The sequence below is a fragment of the Sapajus apella genome, unplaced genomic scaffold (assembly GCF_009761245.1).
Source record: "Sapajus apella isolate SASKATOON/1434 unplaced genomic scaffold, GSC_monkey_1.0 scaffold168, whole genome shotgun sequence".
Taxonomy (NCBI): Eukaryota; Metazoa; Chordata; class Mammalia; order Primates; family Cebidae; genus Sapajus; species Sapajus apella.
In genome coordinates this window covers 624320-650549 of record NW_022437108.1, presented here as the reverse complement: position 1 = coordinate 650549, position 26230 = coordinate 624320, and the positions used below count along the sequence as shown (strand labels likewise).

At 37.2% G+C, this 26230-nt stretch overlaps 1 protein-coding gene across 3 annotated transcripts in view; it reads right to left on the bottom strand.

Annotated features, from left to right (window-relative positions):
* Positions 1 to 26230, bottom strand: part of PEAK1 (pseudopodium enriched atypical kinase 1) — a 293556-nt gene that overhangs the window by 107226 nt on the left and 160100 nt on the right. For all 3 annotated transcript variants that reach the window (XM_032267330.1, XM_032267332.1, XM_032267331.1), the window contains one exon: positions 25861 to 26020. The gene's annotated coding sequence lies outside the window, so the exon portion shown is untranslated. The remainder of the gene's footprint in view (positions 1 to 25860; positions 26021 to 26230) is intronic.

The window sequence follows — 26230 nt, the reverse complement described above, 5'->3', positions numbered from 1 at the left end:
TAATTATCCCAATGACCTTATGCATTTTACAGACTAAGGAATTTTCATTTTATTCTGATTTTATAGACAAAGGAATTGAGGGTCAAATAAATTAAGTAAGTAACTTGACTAAAGTCACACAGGTCTTACTCCAGAATCCACCCATGCTCCTTCCACATAATGATAGTTAAATGGGAAAATCTCTGTTAATCAACTGGTCTTGGTGATTTATTTTTCTTGCAAGCAGAAGCAATGAAAGGCTCTTCTGGGTCCCACCACAATAGCCCTTCTGACAAACTCCAGACAAAGCCTGCCTGAACTCCAGACAAAGCATGGAGTTCCCAGTAATAAAAGGACATGTCTTCCAGAGGCTATTTTCTTTGCCATAGAAAGCACAGCATTATGAATTGCATGTAATGCTCACACATACACGAAAAAGAAAGCATAGCATTATTAAATAGTTCAAAATGGCAAAATAAAGTGCAAACAGAACGAATCTTACAGGCAAAAAGTCAAACGCGGTAAGATGATAGGTGACACAGGTGACAAGGACAACTATTTAGACTTTTGCTACTCAAAACGCAGTCCACTAACTAGCAGCATTGGTAATGCCTGTGGGCTTGTTAGAAATGCAGTGTCTCAGGCCCCAGTCCAGATTTACAATCAGTCTGTGCTTTAGGATGTATATGAAAGTATGAGAAGCAATGATTTTAATTATAATTAAGCCACTAGTGACTAAATGATGGCCAAAACTGGTCTAAAGAGGCAGAAATTAGTCTATAGCTAACAAAGCCTCCAGAAACAACAGATATTCTAATGCATTTCCCTCATTTGATTAATACTGTAAATAGTGAATTCACTTGCTAAGAGTCCTTTTGAAGCAAACTTGGAAGTCATTACTCTATTATTTCAATTCTACCTGGTAAGAACTTAGTTTCATTTGCACTTTTCACTAACTCACTCATAGCTTCCACCCAAGTATAAGAAAAGCAGCAGCACATGTTTAGTCAGAGTTTTACCTCTGAGTAATCAGAGCCAAGATATGTTCTGTGGGGACAAAATGCATTTGTAAGCAGCAGCTGTCTTCACCAAATTCAAGGTTTTCCATATATTTAACTATCCTAGCAAGCAATCCGGATATTACCCCACAAAACACATTTCTGCTTGTGTCCACAGCAATCTCTTAATATGGTGGCTAGTGGAAAGGAGTTATGGATTATTTTGTCAAGACAAAATGTCTTGTAAAAATAATTTACTTCTCTTATATAGCAAGCCAGTACTCAAACAATTAGACTAGTGAGAAGAATGGTAATACATTTGATCATAGGATGCTTAATTAAATCTGCTAAGTAATTGATTGATGATACTACTACTGTCCTGTAATACTAAAACATAAAATTACTGATGGATCCCTCCCCTCACTGCAAACAGCAGCTCTGCCACATAGCTAAAAACAATTTCTGAAAATACCTGACCGGATGATGAGTTAATTTTAAAGGAAACCAATGGCCTCCTTTAAGAGCTTTTGTTTTCCCCCACTTATTTATTGCTTAACATTTGTTAGGTTTAGAAAACACTCATGTGGAACAACAATGAAGCCTGTCTGTGTGTCAAAATCTGTCCCTTTGGTTATATTTTAAGAGAATCCTCTTTTAAACCAATTGTAGTCATTTTCTTACTTTTTTGTCAGTGTTATTCTTTATCACTTACAATAATTTAAAATATCTGAATCAAAATCCTCAAAATGTTTACAAAATAAGTATTTTTTTGGTTTGTTTGTTTGTTTTTAATTTTAAGAAGGTAACCAAAGAAAAACAAATTCAGACCAAAAGACTGAGATACTTTCTGGTTTGTAATTCCAGAAATCTTCTTTATAACCTGGTGAACCTAACATTCTTATATTCTAGGACAAAATGGGCTGAAAAAGGTTGGTTCACACAGATGCTATCATAATGCAGGAAAAGGATTTGTGATAGAATTTAGTGTTCACATTAAATAAAATGTTCTTAATTATCTAGTTTTTACTAATACACTGTTCTTTTGTCTGATGGTGCCTTTCTTTCTGTGCTTTCTTTTCTCTTGCACTGACTGTGGACCTTGCTTAAAAGAGGACTGATTTGTCTCTGACTTATCAGATGGTTAAAGTCTGCCTTATTTGAGTAAGCTCTTTAAAAATGCTGTTTTAGAAAGGTCAATTAGTTCTAAACAAAGGCATTCAGTTCAGTAAGCAACTCCTATAGAGACACTTCCTACAGAGATAAGCCAATATTTCCTGTTGTGCTCTAGTGTACAAAGGGGCAAAGGAAGCTGTAAGTGAATGCACACAGTATCAGTTGGAGTCCCCAGAATTTATAATTTCTCAAAGCACTTACAGGAGATTTCCACTGAGCTGCTACACCAGCATTTTCTAGGATTGTGCTGAATTATTTTATTTGTATGGAGAGAGGTGTTTCAAAACACATCCAATCTATCATGAAATCTGGATGATTTGTTTTTCTCTTTGGTGATTTTTGGTTTTGCCCATCTCTTTCCATTGCCACAGTTGCACCTTTCACATCTAGTTTGTTCTGGTGGTCTCCCAGCCAGTGTCTTTGCCTCTAGGCCTTCCCATTCTACCATATGCAATCACAAATACAACTGTCCTCAATTAACTTCACTTAACTTGCTTGTTCAAAAATTTAAAGTAGAAATCCATTTTTCAGGATATCAAACCCACATTTCTTAGCTTAGGTTTCAAAATCCTCCACATTTCAAATCAACGATTACTTTACAGATGAGAAAATGGAGGCACCCTGAAGTCACGTGCTCAGGGTTACACAGTTAGAGGAATTGAGATTTCAGCTCAGGCAATTTGATTTTATAGTTTAGGCTTGCAAGTATCACACTATATTATTACTGCTAAGAGTTTGGTGTGTAACTGTTACGTTGCAATTGCATTGTATTTGTCTCCAGATATTTTCCCAACCACATTATTTCGAGGCAGTACATTTCATTTGTATGTTCACACAAAACCTATATATAGCAGACAATTTATTTCATTAACTGGTGTTATACTAGAATGGTTTTTCAGATAAACCATAATGCCAAGATTCCGGCTGCTTGGAGTCAAAGACTGATAAAAGATATAGGTGGTTAAAACTGTTTCCATCTATTTATATTCTCATCTGCTGTAAGTTCTGCTTAAAAATATTTGTGACATTAAATTTTCCTATAAGGTGTTCTGGTCCAGAAGTAAGCAATGGTGCAATCTGAGCAAGGCTTTCTATAGATATGTATGTGTGTATAATTTTCACATATATGGCAATTCTAGAAAGAAAACAAGTAGTAAGGGTACACCAACCATGAAGTTATGTAATCTCTAACACGTGTAATGTTTAAATTTAAAACATTTAATATACTCTGTTTTTCATATATGATGAAACCAACAGTCATAAAGAAATGGCCCCTTCACTGAGAAGATATTGTGAATGTATATTTCATAAGAGAATGCAGCTGGCCATAGTCTTGTTAAGTGCTAGGCAAAGTTCATGTAAATTAAATATTTATGCTTAGCATTATGCTGTAAGTATTTAATCAATCTTTAACCAAGACAAAAAATCGATACTTTCTAATTCTGTCAAAGTCACAGCAACTGAAAATAAAGGAACATATATAAATATATAGTACACACACACACACACACATACAATAATGCTATGCAGACAGGAAAGATCATTACAGAAAACAAAACAGAACAATAGTTCTCTTTTCTCTTGTGGTTTTTTTTGCATTACACTGTCAGTTAAATATTCTAAAGATATTTCAAGAAAAAAATCCCTGTCTTTGATACTTGATCTGAGATGTTTGAAAAGAAAATCTGAAACATTATCATTTACAAATCCAAACACTGACCACAAAAACATATAAATATGAGGCTGCCATGATAAAGAATTAGGTATTCATATGTTTCACTGACAAAAAATCCATTGTTCTATGGTTTTGCAACTACTAAGTTTATGTCCCAAGTTCATGATATACCAATATATCTGTTCTTAATATAAGAAAATGAATAACTTTGAAATAGGATCCAGAAATAATTAGCCACTCCAGAGGGTGTTGGGGAATTTGAAAACCAAAATTTTCTCTGACACTATTTTCTGAATAGTCCAAATAAAAACTTGGAAGAAAGTTCAAAGCCCAAAATAAATCTGTCTAATGAAAAGACAGCTTGAAGAAGTTCTGCATATTCTTTTGGATGCAGAAAAGAGCTACTGTGAGAAACACCTCACTCTCCATAAGTCAAGATGAGAACTAAGGATAGCGTCATGCTACCAGAATAACAACAGTTACCACTTAGCATATACCAGGCACTTTTCATTTACTGCTTTCTTTAATCCTCTACTTCCTTATAAAGTATTATCCCCCCCTATTTTATAGACAAGGAAATTGAAGTTCAGAGAGATTTAGTGATTTGGTCATAGATCTAGGTCTGGGTCATACACTTAGATCATGGTAGATCTGAACTCTGGACTCAGATCTATCTAACTCCAGGTCTACAATTCTTTCTGTTTTAGTATATGGCAGTAGTCCTCAACCTTTAGCGCCTGTCACAATCACCTGGAATCTTTATCGAAACACAGATGCATGAGTTGCATTCCCATATATCCTAAACCAGCAGGTCTGAGATGGGGCTCAAACATCTGAACAGTTCAGGTGCTTCTGATGTATATCAAAGGAAGAGAACTTGTATTTATTACTCTACTGGAAAAACAAAAACAGGGCAATCTAGAATTCATGTATCATTTTGTAATACTTGTTTTTGAGCAGATTTACCATTCTCATTACATATTTTATAGGCATCCATTAAATCATCCCTTTTTCTCACATAAGATATTCCCCACACAAATAAGGGGAATGGAGTTGTATAAGTAACACAGAGGCACACTGACTATAGCAGGAAGATCAAACAGGGGCTGACGGTTTTCTACCCATAATATAAAAAATGAACAACATATAGACAGGAAAAGTAGAGGTAAGAGCAATATTTCTCTAATATATTAATATAGCACATACTTAGGATTAGACAGAGAAGAATAAAACCACACAAATATACAGAAAACAATAATTTAAAAGAGTTCTGAACTTAATCTTTATACATTTATAATTTATAGAAATGAGATTTAAACACTTTACATATAACCATCTCCAAAATGTTTTATGCTGTTTTGCTGCAGGGAATAAATAAGAAAAATGTTCCATAATTTAATACTTTTTCTAGTAAATATATTTTTCTCTTAATTAAGAAAATGAGGCCAGGCACAGTGGCTCATGCCTATAATCCTGGCACTTTGATAGGCTAAGGCAAGATGATAACTTGAGCCCAGGAGTTCAAGACTTGCCTGGACAATATAGCAAGGCTCCATCTCCACTTGAAAAAAAAAAAAAAAAGTCAGCCAGTGTGGTGGTGCTCATCTATGCTACTTGGGAGGCTACTCCAGAGGATCACTTGAGCCCAGGGGTTCCAAGTTGCAGTAAATTATGATCACCACTGCACTCTCTGGGCGACCTAGTGAGACAGTGTCTCAAAAAAGAAAAAAAGAAAAAAGAAAAGAAGCTAATATTCTACATACATTATTTTGTCTATTCAAAAATATTTGTTGGACACATAACATATAAGGCATTTTACTACTTCTAATCTTTTACCAGTTGCATTATAATACCATGATTCTCATGTTCTAACATTTATGAATATGCACTTCTGAGCGGGCTCACAAAAATTATAAGGTGGCTAGCAGGCCTGTTCCGTGTCCATATGGGCCATCACATCACAGATAAGAGTTTATAATAAAATCATGTTAGAAACTTTGCTTTGGCCTGGAACCTGTGCAGCACTTCTGATGCAGGATTCACTTAATAAAGTTTGACCTGCAAGGGCCCTTAGTGTTGCCTGGTCCAAAGTCCTCATCAAACAGATGAAAAGGTGTACAGGGGAGAACAACTACAGTAAAACATTACACTCTGCCCAGAACTTGCTGCTCTTTCACAGTCTAGCACAAACCCTGAGAGTGGGCAGGTCGCAGGCAGGGCCCAGTTATGACTTTTGTGGGCTTTTGATACTTGTCTTTTTGGTGCTTTCTCCATTAAAAAAATTAAAAACTATACTTTTATGACTACTTTTGTATGAAGACAAATATATTCATGTTATATATTAAAATACTTTGTTCAACAGTAAAAGATACTTTTCTTCTAATTTTAAAAGACATTAAAGCATTTTCATGTACCCCTAGAAGTACTGAGAACCCTAGGTTCTAATGGATAAGCTGGCCCTGGTTTTAGGTCCTTCATCTGACAGTCTAAAACAGCTTTATTCTCCTCTATAAGACTTGGCTCTGTCACAGAGGACTCTATAAGTGGCTTCTCTGTGACTCAGGATGTACTGACCCTAGAAAGTTCAGGCTTTTATTATCAGGCTACTCCAGAGATTCTCATTCCAGCAGCCAGTCAGGACCCACTTCCCCATTCTGAACCAGGCAGCCCCCTAGAAAACCATTCCAAGAGATTGTGGAGTACTCAACAGAGTTCAGCTGCCCAGCCTCCGGGAAAGAAAACAATCTCCAGGGCCTCAAATAAGATATGCCTTTCTTAAGGCCTTTCTACTACATTTAAAAGAAACATTAGGTAGAACACTTCATTGAAGCTTACCACCTTTCACAATGCGGCTAGTTACATAACCTGCAGAGACATCCGTGCTCTAAGAACACAATGAAGATTTTCTGCACTAGGTATGATTTTGTTTCCAATACATTCACTGTGCAAAAAGACTATATCATTCATAAAATGACAAGCAGGGAAAAAATAAAATAGCAAATTTCCTCTATTTACCCACTTTTCAGAAAACTGCCATCTTAAAGCAGAATTTATTATTCTTATAGCACTCAACATTCTGATGGGTTTTGCTTTAGGGTCCCCATGCATGAGGCTCAGCTCAAGTCCTGTCCTCTCCAGTAACTCAACATTAATAACTTCTCTCATGACTAGAGGTATCTGATTCATGACCATTTTTGTCACATACACTCACTCCTTTTCTTTAGCTGTTTCTAAACTTTCAGTCAACAAATATTATTTTGTGATTAGTATGTGCCAGGTATGACATGGTATATCCAAAGATTAGTAAAACAAGACGTCACTCTCAAAGAGCTAATTTCAAGTGAGGGGGAGAACAAGATAAAATGTACCAATATTTAAGACAGGGAAAAACATTATAAATGCTATTATAAAATACTTATTGGGTGAAGGAAGTGTCTGGAAATACATCATGCAGGTGACAGACAGCATTTGAGTTTTTTTTTTTGAGATGGCGTCTTGCTGTGTCACCTGGGCTGGAGTGCAGTGGTGCGATCTCAGCTCAATGCAACCTCCGCCTCCCCAGTTCAAGAGATTCTTCTGCCTCAGCCTCCCTAGTAGCTGGGATTACAGGTGTGCACGACCACACCTGGCTAATTTTTGCATTTTAAGTAGAGATGGGGTTTCACAATGTTGGCTAGGCTGGTCTTGAACTCCTGACCTCAAGTGATCCACCTACTTCACCCTCTCAAAGTGCTGGGATTACAGGCGTAAGCCACTGCACCAGGCCTGAGATGAGTCTTAGTGAGGACAGATTACTCAGAATTGGAAAGAAGGTGGAAGAGAAACAGCATAGAAGAGACACAGAAACAATGAGTGGGATCTATTTATCAAACAGCAAGAAGCGAGCTGGGTATGGTGGCTCACACCTGTAATCCCAACAATATGGGAAGCGAGGTGGGATGACTGCTAAAGGTCAGGCATTTGAGACTAGCCTGTGTAACACAATGAGACACTGTCTCACTGTGGTGGGAGGATCACTTGAGTCCAGTAGTTTGAGGTTACAGTGAACTATGATTGCACCACTACAATTCAGCCTGGGAGTCAGAGTAAGACCCTGTCTCAAACAAGACAAAACAAAAACCAAAAAACCAAACCAACCAACAAAAACCCAGTAAGAAGCATAATTTGGTTTATAGCATGTAGTACTAGTATGAAGAAGTAAAAACCAAAATTAGGGGATAATATAAACTTCTAAAAGGAAGAAAAAAATCTGAGACTTTATTGTATTTAGTTTGTGTTCTCCATAGGACCAGTCCAGTGTCGAGTGTCTGTCATAAAAAGCATCAACAAGGCCGGGCGCGGTGGCTCAAGCCTGTAATCCCAGCACTTTGGGAGGCCGAGGCGGGTGGATCACGAGGTCAAGAGATCGAGACCATCCTGGTCAACATGGTGAAACCCCGTCTCTACTAAAAAAAATACAAAAAATTAGCTGGGCATGGTGGCGCGTGCCTGTAATCCCAGCTACTCAGGAGGCCGAGGCAGGAGAATTGCCTGAACCCAGGAGACGGAGGTTGCGGTGAGCCGAGATCGCGCCATTGCACTCCAGCCTGGGTAACAAGGGTGAAACTCCGTCTCAAAAAAAAAAAAAAAAAAAAAAAAAAAGCATCAATAATGTATACAATAATCCAGGGGCATCTAATAATCACAGTAAATCAACAGTAATATAAGGTACTTGCAAAAAAAAGGCCCCCACCAAATTCATAATGAAATAGCTACAGTTAATTTAGAATAGATGTGGGGGAAACCATTCTAAACTTTCTGGTAACATAAATTCAGTAGTTAAAAAAAGTATAATAGGCTCCTCTAATTTCATGATGTTTCTTCAGTGAAGCTCAGAAATAAATGCTACATATAAGTGAGTTTCAATTAAAAAAGGAATCTCTACTGGCTTAACCTATTCTGTCCACTTCTCATCAACTCTTTCAAGACAGGTGCAAATTTAATTTAATAAGAAAATTGCAATAGCTTCCCAAGCAAAGGGAAGTAGCTAAAATTAGACAAAGTTTCACTGAGAACAAGCTGCATCTGCGTAATTTGGTATAACTCAGGTAATTAAAGATGACCTCTTCAGTTTGCAGAACTGCCTAAATTAAACTGAAAGAGCAAAATTTTCTTGCAGTAAAAAAAAAGTTTTAGAGTATAATTTTCTTTTCAGATATGGGCAAAATTTTCAAATTTAAAAAATAAATATAGATTCAAATTTCCAGAAATAAATGAAGGGTTAAATATCTGAGTAATTAATTGCATGTGGAATTGTAATATATGCAGGTGGAATACAACAGCTGTTCACCTAATAATATATTTTAAAAGCTAAATTTATAATAGAATGATTGTTACACTCATTTCCTCTGAGGAGTATTCACTACTGAAGTCTTGATAATCAATATCTTCCTAGACACTCATACAAATTCATTTTCTTAAAAGTGCTTCTGCCTATGTGAAAACAGATATCCTGTGAAATTTGAAAAAACCAACAAAAACCACACAGATACTACTGTAATGCTATTATGACCTAAAGCAATTGTGAATGTTTCTTCAAGAGTGGCCCACAGCCCACAGGAATCATAGTCCCCTGAGATGCTTGCTTAAAATGTAGAGCCTTACCTCAACAATTCCTGGATCTCACTGAGATATGAAATCACTGCCCTTATCATTTTAATCAGCATTCTCACTTCCCTCTTTACCCATATTAAATTCCATGAACAGCCATCATGTTTTCCATTTTGTAAACACTGTCTTGCCCCTCGTTGCCTCTCTTTACTAGTAAAATGCCAACTCAACCAGGAGCTTACACTAAGCCTGCTTCTGAGCAGATGAACGGTGCCAGGAAATCAAACAACACAACTGTGCCAACCGTGCTCACTTAAAATTTATTACCACAAATCTCAAACGGGGATTTAACACCGTCAGATACAGAATCCAATCAGTTCATTCCATATATTTACCTTTCCATTTTGAGATCGTTTCACCAATCTTCTAGTCTTCTCAAATCTCCAACATCCCTTCCCCAGGTTACTTGCTGCTGATAACCTTGCCTCATACTTCAGTGGGAAAATAGATCCAACCAGGTGAATTTCATCTCACGTTCCCACAAATTCTACCACCCCGTTTCTACTCTCACACACATTGCCTTTTCTACCTTTATAATGGAAGAAGTGGAGGAAGAGTTCATGTTCCTCTTCAAGGACAACCTTTCTACTTATGGCCAGGATCTCATCCACTTGTGACTTCTCAAGGACTGTTCTTGCAACACCTTTTTTCTCTGCCTTTTTTTGAGACAGAGTCTTGCACTTGTCATCCAGGTTGGAGTGCAGAGGCACGACCTCCGCTCACTGCAACCTCTGCCTCCCGGGTTCAGGCGATTCTCCTGCCTCAGCCTCCCAAGTAGCTGGGACTACATGCACCTGCCACAACATCCAACTAATTTTTGTATTTTTTTTTTTAGTAGAGGTGGGATTTTACCATATTGGCCAGGCTGGTCTCGAAATCCTGACCTTGGGTGATCCACCTGGCTCGGCCTGCCAAAGTGCTAGGATTACAGGCGTGAGCCACCGATAACCTTGCTGCTGATAACCTTGCCTCATACTTCAGTGGGAAAATAGATCCAACCAGGTGAATTTCATGTCACATTCCCACAAATTCTACCACCCTGTTTCTACTCTCACACACATTGCCTTTTCTGCCTTTACAATGGAAGAAGTGGAGGTCCGTCCTGTTTTCTCTTTTGCATCATCAATTTCTCCATTCCAGATAATTCCCACCAGTGCATGAATGTGCTATAAATTCCACTCATCTTAAAAAACAAAACTTTCCCTTGTAGTCAGGTTTCTCTCTGGGTACCACTGCATTTCTCCATTACCTTCCAAAGCAAAACTCCTTAAAAAGAATCCCCTTCACTTTGTCTCTATCCATTTTCTCCTCAATCTACTTAGTCGAGGTTTTTGTTCTCATCAATTCACCAAAACTCTGCTAATTAAGGTGTACGAGGACTATATTTTCCCCAAGGTCACTGGCCAATTCTCTGTTCTCACCTTATCAAACCTTTTATTACCATTTCATATATTGGATCATTCCATCCTTCCTGGAATATTTCCTTCTCTAGCTTCTGGGTTACCCGACTTTTCTGGTTTTCTTTCTAACTCACTGGCCGGCTCCTGCTTAGCCTGTTTCATAGGCTTCTTCAGTACTAGATTTCTCAATGTTGGAGTGATCAAAAATATCCCTTATCTCCCATTTCCTCTGTTTATCTATTCTCTTGTCCTAAGGATTTTATCTAACCCTATGTCACTGTATATCATCTAATTTATCTTCTTATTACTCCCAAATTTTATTTCTAGTTTGTTTCACTCTTTTGAACTCTAGTATTTTTTACATAACCATCTTCTTGATGTCTCCACTTGGATATCACACTTACCAACAGTTCCTTCGTATAATTATTAGTTAATTCAGAGTTTTTGCAATTCCTTATTAAAATCTGAATAAAACATTTTTCTGAAAATTACCCATTATGCCTAGGCATTCAGGTTTATTTTATTAAAACTTTTATTATTATTATTTTTAAGACATAAGGTCTCACTTTGTTGCCCAGGCTGGAACGCAGTGGCATGATCACAGCTCCCTGCTGCTTCAAATTCCTGGGCTCGGGCGATCCTCCCACCTCAGCCTCTCAAACGGCTGTGTCTACAGATGGGTGTCGCTGCACCTGACTAATTTTAAAATTTTTCATAGAAATGATGTCTTCCATCTTACCCTGGCTGCTCTTGAACTCCTAGGCTTGAGTGATTCTCCCACCTCAGGCCCCTCAAAGTGCTGAGATTATGAGTGTGAGCCACCATGCCTGGACAGCATTTACACTTATTAGAATAAACACATACATAAAAGTTATAATTTTACAAACCTCTGTATTTTTAGCTATGCTTACTTTTTAATTACTAATATCGATTAGTGTATTTTTTTCCTTTTCAGACTTGCCAAGATTTATCTATTTTATTTACCTTTTAATCAACATTGCTATTGGATTTCTGTATTCAACCTTATTAATTTGGGCCTTTATTTTCTTTGAATTATTTTATCATTCTTTTTAAAAATCTTTAATACAATTGTTTACTTAAGCAAACTACTTAATTTTTACAAAATAAAGCATGCTTCCATAAAAAAAAGTAAGAAACACATAAAAGTACAAAACATTAAAAGCAATAAACCAGCCAATGTCCCGTTACCCAGAAAGAAAAGGTGTTAATATCAGTGGAGTGCCATTCCACACATCTCTCTAAGTGTATATAGAAAGGAATGAATACACAGAACTGGAGAGATAATGAGATAACAGACAATTTTTTTTAATTTAGAAAAATTTGTGCAAGATCATAGCTCACTGAAACCTTGAATTCCTGGGCTCAAGCAATTGTCCCGTTTCATCCTCCTGAGTAGCTAGGACTACACGTAGGGACGATCATGTCCAGCTAATTAAAAAAAAAATTTTTTTTTTGAGACAGGGTCTTGCTCTGTTGCCCGGGCGGGTCTTGAATATCTGCAAGGGGCTGGGTTCCCCGATGCTGTTCTCATGATAGTGAATGAATTCTCATGAGATGTGATGGTTTTTTAAGCATCCAGCATTTACCATGCTTGCACTTCTCTCTCCTGCCACCTGTGAAGAAGATGCCTTCCTTCTCCTTTACCTTCCACCATGATTTTAAGTTTCCTGCAGCCTTCCCAGCCCTACAGAACTGTGAGTGAATTAAGCCTCTTTCCTTTATATATTACCCAGTCTCACGTATTTCCTTATAGTAACATGAGAACTGACTGATACAATAAATTTGTACCAAGGTCATGGGTGACTGCTGTAAAGATACCTGAATATGTGGAAGTGACTTTCGAACTGGCTAACAAGCAGATGATGGAACAGTTTGGAGGGCTCAGGATAAGACAGGAAGATGTGGGAAAGTTTGGAACTTCCTAGAGACTTGTTAAATGGTTTTGGCCAAAATGCTGACAGTGATATGGACAATTAAGTCCAGGCTGAGGTGGTCTCAGATAGAGATGAGGCTTGGGAACTGGAGCAAAGATGACTCTTGTGCATTCTGCCCGTCCTAGAGGTCTGTGGAACTCTGAACTTGAGAGAGATGATTTAGGGTATCTGGCAGAAGAAATTTCTAAACAGCGAAGTGTCCAAGAAGCAGCAGAGCATAAAAATTTGCAGCTTGAGATGTAATAGGAAAGACAAACCCATTTTCTGGGGAGAAAATCAAGCCAGCTGCAGAAATCTGCATAATGAGCAACTGAATGCTAATCACCAAGACAATGGGGAAAATGTCTCCAGGGTATGTCAGAGAACTTCATGGCAGCCCTTCTCATCACAGGCCTGGAGGCCTAGGAGGGAAAAGTGGTTTTGTGGGTGGGTCCTAAGACCGCCCTCCCCCCCACCCAGACCTAAGACCACCCTCCCCCCCACCCAGACCCCCACTTCAGCTCCAGCTGTGGCTAAAAGGGGCCAAGATACAGCTTGAGCCATTGCTTCAGAGGGTGCAAGCCCCAAGCTTTGGTGGCTTCCAAATGGTGTTGAGCCTGTAGGTGCACCAAAGTCAATAACTGAGGTTTGGAAACCTCTGCCTAGATTTCAGAGGATGTACAGAAACACCTGATGTCCAGGCAGAAGTTTGCTGCAGGGGCAGAGCCCTCATAGAGAACCTCTGGTAGGGCACTATGGAAACGAAATGTAGGGTTCGAGTCCCCACACAAAGTCCCCACTGGTGCACTACCTAGCGGAGCTGTGAGAAGAGGGCCACCATTCTCCAGACCCCAGAATGGTAGCTACACTGACAGCTTGCATTGTGCGCCTGGAAAAGTTGCAGACACTCAACGCCAGCCTGTGAAAGCAGCCAGGAGAGAGGCTGTATCCTGCAAAGCCACAGGGGTGGAGCTACTCAGGGCCATTGGAGCCCACCTCTTGCATTAGCATAACCTGGATGTGAGACATGGAGTCAAAGGAGATCATTTTGGAACATTAAGGTTTAATAGCTACCCTATAGATTCAGACTTGTATGAGGCCTATAGCCCATTTGTTTTGGCCACTTTCTCCCACTTGGAATGGGTGCATTTACCCAATGCCTGTTCCCTCCATTGTATCTAGGAAGGAACTAACTTGTTTTTGATTTTACAGGCACATAGACGGAAGGAAATTGCCTTGTCTCAGATGAGACTCCCTTGGGCTTTTGAGTTAATGCTGGAATGAGTTAAGACTGGGTGACTGTTGGAAGGGCACAACTGTCTTTTGAAATGTGAGGACATGAGATTTGGGAGGGCCCAGGGATGAAATGATATGATTTGGCTGTATCATCACCCAAATCTTATCTTAAATTGTAGTTCCCATAATCCCCATGTATCACAAGAGGGTTCTGGTGGGAAGTGATGGGATCATGGGGGCAGTTTCCCCCATGCTGTTCTCATGATAGTCAGTGAGTTCTCGTGAGATCTGATGGTTTTATAAGGGGGTCTTCTCCCTTCACTTGGCACTTCTCCTGCCTGCTGCCTTATGAAGAAGGTGCTTTGCTTCCCCTTCGCTTTCTGCCATAATTGTAAGTTCCTTGAGGCCTTTCCAGCCATGCAGAATGGTGAGTCAATTAAATCTCTTTCCTTTATAAATTACTCAGGTGTGAGCTGCTGCACCTGGCTAGAAAATATATATATTTTAAAGTGGTCTTATACTACAAATGAAGTTTTTTCAGTAATGAGATTTAATTTTACATGAATTAAACAGAAGAAACAAATAAGTAACACTGACAATATTAATTACTTTTGGATAAATGTTTCACTAAAAAAGATTGTAAATCCTAAAATATTTTTACAAGATAAGGTACAAAAGGCTATAAAAATGATTAAAAATTTAAATTTCTCTAATATTCTAAGAAATGCATTAAAAACTATAAATTTCTTCTGAGTAAATTTTGACACCATCCCACAGGTTTTCATATGTAGGGCTCCTGGCATCATACATTTCTAAAATGTTTGTTATTTCCCATTTTTACTTTATTTTATTTCTGGAATTTAATTTTTTGTTTTTTAAATCTCCAGTTTTACCTTCTATGGTATGTGAGCATGGCTTATATAATTTTGTTTAACATTTGTTTACATTTTCTTGTGTTTTAATATTTGATCCATTTTTGTGAATGTTTCCTGTATATCTGAAATGAATGCTTATCTCTACATATCTATTACATTAAGCCTGTTAACTGCTCTATTCAAACTTCTATATGTATTTATTTTTTTCTGCTTTGTTCTGTTAACTCCTGAAAGATGTATGCTAAAATTTCCCACTATGATCTTGGTTTATATCACTTTTTAAAAAAATAGTATTAGCTAGATTCTTCCCTTTATGTCAAAGCTATATTGGTAAATGAATTCATATCTATAAATCAATTTACCAAGATGATAATGAAATAGCTCTTTATTTCTTTTAATTAAATGATTTTTTTGCTTTTAATTCTATTGCTATGCCTTCTATTTTTTATTTGCCTGATTAATCTTTTTCTCAACCTTCTAGTCTATGTTTTATGTGCTTCTTGTAAACAGCGAACATTTTTTTCAAACTGATGTGAGAGGCTACCTTTTAATATGTGAATGCAACCATTCTACATTGCATTTCTATTTCTCATGCTTTCTTACAGCTTCTACATTTTCTTTTCCTGCTATATGTTACCTTTACTGAGTTTTTTCTTTTGAATTGTTAACTTCAAAAAGCTCTAAAGTTTTCTTTTTTGATGAATGCAGTGTCATCTGCATGTTTCTGAGGATAGTAATTATATTTATTCTAAAGTCTTGTTTTGCTTTCTTTATTAACTCTGATCCCTTGGGTGTTAGTTTGTCCGTTTATGTTTGGTACTGTCCTTCATGATATTAGTTTTCTTAAAATATTTTGTAATTCTGGGTTGGGGCCCTATCTTTATTTGGACTTTAGAGGTATCCTGTTAGTCTGTGACTGATTCATGTGATTACAGCAGCATGGAGTGGGGGGTGAAAGATGTGCCATCTGGGTAGTTAAAATGTATCGTTAGTGTTCTGGGGGTTTCCTATCCTTTCTGGATATTGACAACACTGGGAGTACTCCCTTGGCTTTTAAAGCAACCATATTGCCTGTTTTTGCATGTCAGACACCAAGAAAAAACTGTAAAGGTAGGGAGAAGTAGTTTTACATGTGTGCTTGTCCAGAAGGCTACACATAAAGCATCCCTCAAATAGCCATTTGTACCTTTTGCAATATTCCAGTCCTACACATATTTTAGATTATAGTTCTTATCTGCATTCCGATGCCATTGATCAAAGGCTCTCCACGGTTTTGGCGTGTTTTGCTGTTTCCTATCACAGTTGTATTTAATTGGTACTATATATTCTTTAGAGGGAGAGAGGAGGATTATTTTTAGGAATGTGTAGTAGCAAAGGGAGGCTGCAGCATGTTCTCAATGTACCATCTTGTACTGAAGTTTCAAATATATATGTTTTGGCAGAGATAAATGGACAATATTGCACATAACTTTTAAGGGAAAATGTGCTTTTTTACTATACTTTCCCTTCTACTGAAGTATGATCTCATAATAGTAAGCACAGGGTGTTTATCCAGTAGTTTCTAACTCTAGATGCACATTACTGTCCTGAGAAGCTGCTCAAACATCAAAGTGTATCCCCCATAATTCCATTTAATTAAACAAGGGTAAGAAACATTGGTACAGTAGTAGAAAAACTGCAGGTTAGGGAGCAGACAAATTTGAGTTCAAATCACCACTTACTAAGTTCTGTGACTTTAGGCAAGAAACACCTTTTTGAGCCTTAGTTTCTTCAGCTGTAAATTGGGTTTGCAAAATTGTGGTGAGGACTAGAGATAATATAAGAGAGACTAGTATCATGCAAGGCAAATAGCAAATGCTTATTAAATGTTAGCTCTTCTAAGGCCATTTATAAGTAAGTAGATCAGAAACATGACATAAAGGAAGATCAAGTAAAGCAGGATATCCTTTTATATGTCAAAATCTTACAATGACTAAAATTTAATTCCACATGTCACAGGAGCTGACAATTATTACCAGATTTACAAACTGAGCAAGATTATGGGATTTACAGAGTGTTCCTGTCACATATTACCCTACCTCCAGGGCTCTTTTAACATTCTTCTTTCAATGCGTCTTTCAAAACCACTCTCTAGAGGATATCACGATTGCTCAATTCTACATTTCCAAATTTGAGAGAGTAAAATTAGTCAATAATAATGGCAACCTAATTGTATGTTTTTGTTCATATTTTTTCAAATATTTTATGAAAAATGGATGAGTACTTTTAAGTTGCAGGAAATAAGAATAACTAGAAAGCTGTGGATCCCAGGAATTAAAGACACTTTAGTGTCTCCCATGCAGGAAACAATCCAAACCTAATTACAACCAGCTGGAGACAGCTCCATTTTCAGGAACGCTTAGAGCACTAGCAAAACACAGTGATGCCCATTTGCTGACAAGTAAATGTTCATATCTTTATCATCTGTGTCATTCAGAAACATTCATATGCCACTTGGCAAAACATAACTTCCTAACAAGTAATATTCATTGAATTCTTATAAAAGTTTTAATTCCTTTCCAAATATAACTATTATACTTCACTATTTCAACATTCGAGAAAAATTATTTTCTGTTGTTTCTTTACAAATGTATTTTATGCTTGGCTGGGTGTGGTGGCTGACACCTGTAATCCTAGCACTTTGGAAGCCAAGGGAGGAGGATCATTTGAGCCCAGGAGTTCAAGACCAGCCTAGGCAACAAAGGAAGCCCCTGTCCCTACAAAAAATAAAAAAAATAAGCCTGGTGTAGTGGCTTGTGTCTTTAGTCCCAGTTACCTGGGAGGGTGAGGTGGGAGGATCTGCTTGACCCCGGAGGTTCAGGGTGCCATAAGCCTGGGCAACAGAATGAGAATCTGTCTCAAAAAAAAAAATAAAAAAGTTTGTGTTCATAAATTATTAATGATCATATACATTACAGAATACAGCTCAGTTTTAACAACTTCATCATAAAAGTAAATCCACAAGTGTAATCATAGTAAAATTGACAACACCACCTTTATTTAGAGACCTAAACTAAACATTAAGTGGGCCCAACTATGGCTGAATTCAATATATTTTAACATGGTAAGTCTGACACTAATCCTCAAAAACAAATTCTATGGCCAATAAGCACACAGAAGAGTGTTCAATTTCATTTATTCTTCAGCGACATGCAAATTAAAACCGCAATTCTGAACCATCTATTCCAGAAAGCAGAAAAGGAAGATATACTTTCCATTCATTTTATGAGATCTGCTTTATCATGATCAGGCTAAATGTTTGGGATAATTTGTTTGGCAGAAAAAGATTTTTTTTTAAAGAGGTAAAACAGTGCAAAAAAAAATCAATCAATAAAAGCCATAAATATTCCTGTTATATGTAAAAAGAATAATGCATCGCAACGAAGTGGGGTTCATCCTGGGGATGTAAGGAAAGTCCAAAATGTTTTTAAAAATCAATAAATGCAAACCACTGTATTACCAGCTCAAAAAATAAAATCCATATGTTCATATCAATTGATATAGAAAATTTGACAAAATTTGACCAAATCCAACAGCGATTCATAATGAAAACTCTCAGCAAACTGGGAATAGAAGGGATCTTCAACATGATCGAAGGGCACCTGCAAAAAACCTACAGCTAACATCATACTTAATAGTGAGACTGACTGCTTCCTCCTGAAGAGGGTGCAAGACAAGAACGCCTATACTATCATTATTCCTGTTCTATATATCCTGAAAGTCTTAGTGCAATAGACAAGAAAAAAAAAGAAAAGGCATACATATTGGAAGAGAAAAAATAAAACTGTACCTATTTGTATATGACATGACAATGTACGTGAAAAATCCCAAGGAATCTACAAAAAATTTCTTAGAGTTAATAAGGATTTTAAGATTGCAGGATACATGGTCAACATACAAAAATCAATTATATTTCTATATACAAGCAATATACTAATAGAAACCAAAATTTAAAAAAATAACTTTCAGATCAGCTCCAAATCAAATAAAATTTAAAAGAAATCCTTGGGTATAAATCTAAAAAAGCAAGCATAGGAGGGGTATGCTGAGAACTATAAAATGTTAATAAAAGAAATCAAAGACCAAAATAAATGAAGAGATAGACTACGTTCCTTAACTGGAAGACCCAACATAGTAAAGATGTCGATTTTCTTCAAATAGTCTGTAGATTTAATACAATTCCAATCAAACTACTGCTTGTTTTTCACTGAACAATATATCACAAATATTTTTCCACAATATCATTTCAAATAGCTACACACTCAATTTCTGGATTTATCCTAAAATTAGTTACCCCTTCCTCTGAACTTGATGTTGAGTTTTAGTATTTTCAATATGTTCCAAATTTCTCTATTTTAAACAGGGTTTAAATATTCTCCTGATTCAATATTTGCGTAAAAATTTATTAAGATAAATTGTTAGAAGTACAATTTTTGGATCAAACAGTGCATGCGCACACACACACACACACACGTATATTTATCCATGTGTATATATTTTTTAAACTTTTGATAATACATGTTAAAATGCCTCTTGTAAAGCCTTTTACCTTTTAAATTTTGACTTAAAACTTAACTCCTCTGAAAAACCTCTCCATTTAGCCTTTTCCCACCAATGTCTATTTGGTCTCATAAAATTACTGTATCATTTATTGCACTATTTAAACAATTACTGCTTAAATAAGACACTAAGCCTCTTGGCTATCTGCTCAAAGCACGTGCCTTTTAGAAAATCTAACAGGAGAAAATACACAGGACGATAAATTGATGGGCTATGACATCACTAACAAAGGTGGCATGAAAAGGTAAGGTAGTGGAGTTAAGAGGGTATCCCTTTCTTTTCCATGAAAGGGATCTATTCTAATTATTTTTAGATTTTCCTATTTTTAGTTTGTGTGACCATTAAAAGGCAATAGCTGCAGGTATGGCTTGCATTTTCTGCATTATCTCTGGAATTAGTTACTGAAAGATGTTCAAGCTATGAAAAAATTTGTCAAATTCTCCATATCCTCAAAACATGTATGCTTTCTCTAGATTTCTATCATGTTTCATTTATAACAGATGAAACTGGAGTCAACTGATGTCTTCCAACAAAAAAGTATAGCAATCATTCAGAAACACTGCATATTCTGCCTTACTCATGAAATGAAATCACATATATTAAATAAGAATAAATTATCAAACTATGCATATTCAGCATTTGACATCACTCACAAATAATTAGCTTGTACCAATTAGCTAGGCCAAACATTGTAAATATGTTTAAATTAAGAAAAATTAATTACCTCTGTTAATTATGAAAGTCACAATGTGATTGTGCTATCTTTTAGGAATTATTTGCTGAGAACTGCTTTCCCTAGTTTTATTTCTACGCTTCCAGTACATGATTTTAAAACATGGCAGCCCGTGTATTGCTAGGTTCTTGCAAATATTAAGCAAATATACAAAAGTAGAAGCATATTTTACATAACCATATGTGTCAGACTAAATCTGAGCCAAGAACGAGAATGAATGCAACTCATATCTGATTTATATTTGACAAATACAAAGATATCATAAGCTTCTGTTTTGAATGCCTACATGTTGTTTCCATGGCAACTGCATACACATTTTCCTCATAACACACAGCCATCTTCATTCTTTACATCCCATTATTTATTTCTTTCCACTCTCAGGGGAAAGCCTAATTTATTCCCCAGGAAAATCAATCAATGATTTTCTTAATCAGTAGCATTTGAAGGGTAGGTGGTCCAGTTCTTTTTATGGAAAAGCAATTTCCACCAACACTCTTGCTATGTGATAGAAGGCGGAGGGAAAATAAAAGTAGTACTTTCCTTAAGGAAAGTGTGAGTACAAGTTGCAATGAATAATCCCTCAAAGAGAAATGAGAATGTGTCTTAGAAACCCACAGATGGGCTGCATGCGGAGGCTCACGCCTGCAATCTCAACACTTTGGGAGGTCAAGGCAGGTGGATCACCTGAGGTCAAGAGTTTGAGACCAGCATGACCAACACAGAGAAACCCCGTCTCTACTAAAAATACAAAATTAGCCAGGCATGGCGGCACATGCCTGTAATTCCAGCTACTCAGGAGGCTGAGGCAATGGAATCGCTTGAAGCTGGGATGCAGAGGTTGCAGGGAGCTGAGATTGCCCGGACGCAATCAGAGTGAAACTCTGTCTCAAAAAAAAGAGTGAAACTCCATCTCAAAAAAAAATAAATAAATAAATAAAAAATAAAAAAAAGAAAACCTACAGATGGTTGGCAAAGGCGATAACATTCAACTCCTACTTCTCTTTTCCACGTGTGGAATATGATGAAGACTCCTTTATGAAAACAAAATTATCAAAATTATCTTTCATTCCTACAGAGTTTGGTAGTCTTTGAAAAGATACCTTTTCTGTGTGATAGAGACTGTATAGAATGGCTAGCAACTACAGGCAAAAGACTATCCCACTTTAAAGTAGATTAAATGACAGCAAAAAGAGGATAAAAGGAAACCACATCAGGTTCTTTCACTTTGTCTGTTCTTTGAGACTGAGGTAATTATTACAGATTTAAGTGGCAGCAGATGGAAGAGATCTCATATTGGAGTTTAGCTATCAAATTAACAACAATTTCTCAAAGTCCTCAAAGGGACAGTGGATACATTAACATTTCTCCATGCTCAGAATACTCCATCCTTTAGCTTCCCTCTGCACTTGGAGCTTATTGGGCTAGCTAGGGAAGCCAATCAGGATGAGTATAGTTATTTACTGCCCTCTCCTCTGGGCTCTCCTGGTCATAATAGCATTTATTATTGTTTTGTTATTGCTTATATGATTTCCTCAAGGGAATTTTTTTTTTTTTTTTTTTTAAAGACAGAGCTTTGCTCTGTCACCCAGGCTGGAGTGCAGTGGCACAATCTCGGCTCACTGAGGCCTCTACCTCCTGGGTTCAAGCATTTCTTGTGCCTCAGCCTCCCAAGTATCTGGGACTATAGGCATGTACCACCACACCCAGCTAATTTTTGTATTTTTAGTAGAGACAGAGTTTCACCATGTTGATCAGGCTAGTCTCAAAACACCTGACCTCAAGTGATCCACCTGCCTCAGCCTTAGGTGTGAGCCACCATGCCTGGCCTCAAAGGACCTTTGTAACACCCTCCCAATCCAACACAATGTTCTGTGAATTGTAGGGCGCTTAATAAGCAAGTGTAATAAAAAATATTTATTCATAATGTATATACATTTTTTACAATTCATAACGCCTCTCAGTCAAAATGCGGAACTGCCTTCTAATAATTCCCCCTACCATTTTGATGTTTCAATTCTCTTCAAGACAGTCTTATTTCTTCCTCTACTTCTACAAAGTAAATCTCTTAATAATCTTTTTCATTTATTTCCAAGGTCTGTGTCAAGGTACAGGTCAAATATCTTTTGTATCTTTTTGATTTTGGTTTTAAATGAATGCCTGTTACCTGGGCATGAAGGTACATGCCTGCCATCCCAGGTACTTGGGAGGCTGAGGTGGGAGGATCATCTGAGCCCAGGAGGTCAAGGTTGCAGTGAGTCATGATCATAACACTGTACTCTAGCCTGGGAAACAGAGCAAGACTGTCTCAAACAATTTTCAAAAAGGACTATCTAACTGTTCTTGTACCATTTGTTGAAAAAACTCATCATTTTGGGCAGCGCAGTAGCTCACGCCTGTAATCCCAGCACTCTGGGAGGTCAAGGTGAGCGGATTGCCTAAGGTCAGGAGTTCAAGACTAGCCTGGCCAACATGGTGAAACCCTGTCTCTACTAAAAATACAAAATTAGGCATGGCGGCACATGCATGTAATCCCAGCTACTTGGGAGGCTGAGGCAGCAGAATCGCTTCAACCTGGGAGGTGGAGGTTGTGGTGAGCTGAGATGGTGCCACTGAACTACAGCCTGGGCAACAAGAGCAAACTGCACCTCAAAAAAAAAAAAATCTAAATTTCTAGTGTGCAAATTAAAAATTCTGTGAATCGCACAATTAGAAATCCAATTCTATTCTCTCTTCAAAATCACAGATTTTAAATTTTGGAGACAATCACCTTGGCTAGGGCCAGAAAAATATGTAAATGTAGATGGTCAGAAGACCATGTACCTCTTGGATGTGTTATATAATTTCTGAACTGGGCTAGGTGGAAGAATCAGTGCAGTTCTTTCATAGTGTAGAGAGGTGGAGTTCTAATCAAATCTGTTTCTTGATAATATTATAATCCTGAAAACAAATCTGTTAGTAAAGAAGTGGAAATTTATGATTAGGAAAACTGTCATACTATCTGTGGATTTCAATGACCCTATCCACAATTACCAAATACCACTGACAGATGGATTTAAACAGAATTAGGAGTTTGATCAGGTGTGGTAAAAGTATTGCAGTAAAGATTTTAAAGATGTTGTTTGTTTCCATTTTTGTAATGAAACTGTGGTTATATAAGATTATTGAAGCAGGCCAGGCGCGGTGGTTCACACCTGTAATCTCAGCACTTTGGGAGACCAAGGCAGACGGATCACAAGGTCAAGATATTGAGATCATCCTGGCCAACACAGTGAAATCTCTCTACTAAAAATACAAAAAAAAAAAAAAAAAAAATTAGCTGGATGTGGTGGCGTGCGCCTGTAGTCCCAGCTACTTGGGAGGCTGAGGTAGGAGAACGGCTTGAATCCAGGAGGTGGAGGTTGCAGTGAGCCAGGATCCAGGATCATGCCCCTGCACTCCAGCCTGGTGACAGAGTAAGACTATCTCAAAACAAAAAAATTAATCAATTAATTAATTAAATTAAAAAAGATTATTGAAGCAGATATAATTTTATTTATTTGTTTATTTATTTTTGAGATGGAGCCCAGAATGCAGTGCAATGGCACAACCTTGGCTCACTGCAACCTCTGCCTCCCAGGTTCAAGTGATTTTCCTGCCTCAGCCTCCCGAGTAGCTTGGGACTACAGGTGCTCGCTACCATGCCCAGCTAAGTCGGGGTTTCACCATGTTGGCCACGCTGGTCTCCTGACCTTAAGTGATCCACTCACCTCAGCCTCCCAAAGTGCTGGGATTACAGGCATGAGCCACTGCATCTGGCCCTGAAGCAAATATAATTAAATAGGTACAATTAAATCAATCAGAGAGGCAGGGAAATCTGGTGACTTTCAGTGTATTATCTCACTTGCATAAGTTAACACTCGGCACTTTGACTCCTATCGTGTTTTAAAAGTTCCTTTTTTCAACTTTTAAATTTTTTAAATAGTTGAGGACTAGAGAGAATTTACTGGATATTTTAAAAGGATACATGTGGCTACATGGCTACCAGTGACTAGGCCACAAAACAGTTCCAATAATGCCGCAAGCAGAGGTTTAACCCACAGTTAGATAACTTTTTAAAGAAATCACTGTTAAGATATTTTTAATCAAGGTTAATGTTAGCACAAGGAAGAATAATTAGAACAGTCATTCTTTGGTATATAATTTATCCTGTCTTATATTTATCAGTATGAAGCAGGTTCTGCATTTCTTAGAATCATTAGAACTAGTTCATGATGCTATTTGATAGACTTTTTACATCTCCTGCATTTCAAAGCAAGGCACTAGTTTCAGTCCATCATACCCATTCACAATCAAAACATAGTGACTCAAGCAAACAAATGATTCTCTCTCAAAATCAAATTAATAGAAATCCAATGAATAAGAGTTATAATTGTTCACTAGGATTTCATTTAAAAAACTGGAAATATTTGAATCTTTACAAAACATGCACTGGAATAATTCTGGCCTAAGACCAAGAGGATTTAAGAATGATAAAGAATCTTAAGCTTTCATGTAATTGCTTTCTACTCTACTTGAAATCAAATCGTACTTTCAATTTTACAAGAAGAAAAAATCTTATAATCCTTTAAAATTTCCCTCTCCTTTCCTATTCTGGATTCTTGGCCATTTTATAACTCCCAATTCTTTCAAGATGATTTTTAAAAGGTAGAAAGAGAGGCAAAAGGGAAAATAAAGATTATATTAAAATAAGATATCTGGAGAGCAGATGTCAAGTAAGGAAAACAAAACATGAAATAAAGCTCAAAAAATAACACTAAAAAACCTTTGTATATTGAATAGGAACTCCTGCCTATGTTGCTTATTTCTATGAAATGAAAAAATATTTGTTGAAGGATGTGAAGTAGGAGGCGGGACTTAACTCCAGAAGTGGGGCTCAGACATGAGACCAGATCGAGGACTAGCTAAAATTGGGGTGTCAGGGGAGACAGCAGCCTTCAATCATGCCATGTGAATTTACTGTTGCAATGGCAACACCTAGAAGTTACCGCCTCTTGCCGTGGCAATGACCCAATGATTACTACCCTTTCCCTAGAAATTTCTGCATAAACCACCCATTAATCTGCACGCAGTTAAAAGTAGGTATAAATATGACTGCAAAGCTACCCTGAGCTGCTACTGTCTGCTTACAAAGTACCCCTGCTTTGCAGCAGCAGTCACAGAGCTGTGACACCACTGGAGGGGTAACACTGCCTGTTCAATAAAGCTGTTTGCTTCTACCTCAGGCTTGCCCTTGAATTCTTGCCTATGCAAAGCTGAGATCCCTTGTGGGCTAAGCTTTGGGCAGGCAAGCTTTGGGGTTCACCTTCCATGCATCAGATGGACTTACAAATATACTAGTATTTGTCATATTCTTTCTTAAATAAACTTACATTTATAAATTAAGAAGTTTATAACTAGCGGAAAAGCAATCCATTAAGGACCAAAGCCTGATTACGCTAAGTAAGTTATTAAATTTTCAGCTTTATCTATAGTTTGGCATTTAAGTTAAACATTTAAACTTAAAAAGAAATTCTTTCCAGTTATCTAAAGCTCTTGGTGAAAATGTAACATGTTAGGAGAATTCTGGTTACCGTTTAAGTCTGAAGCACTTCATTCATTCTGGGGATAAAGGTGGCTTTAGCGGCTAGCATAACATTCCTTCCAAATTTCAAGGTGCTCTTGGTCTTTCCAAGATGAAGGTCCTTTCTCCTTTGCCTCTCATTCCTTAGTTTCTGAAGATAGCAATGTTTACTGTAAGAGAAAAAAATAAAGCAAAACTAGAAAAAAAATAAAGCAAAACTTATAGTTTCAAATATACCGGACATCATTTTTTAGATATTCCTAATATCACCCTCATTCGACAGTTATATAATTCATCTAATACATAAAAAATCTCTTCTTTACTTAGGTGGAGACACACAGAGAGCCTCACACACTCAAGAACTCCCCATGGCATACCAA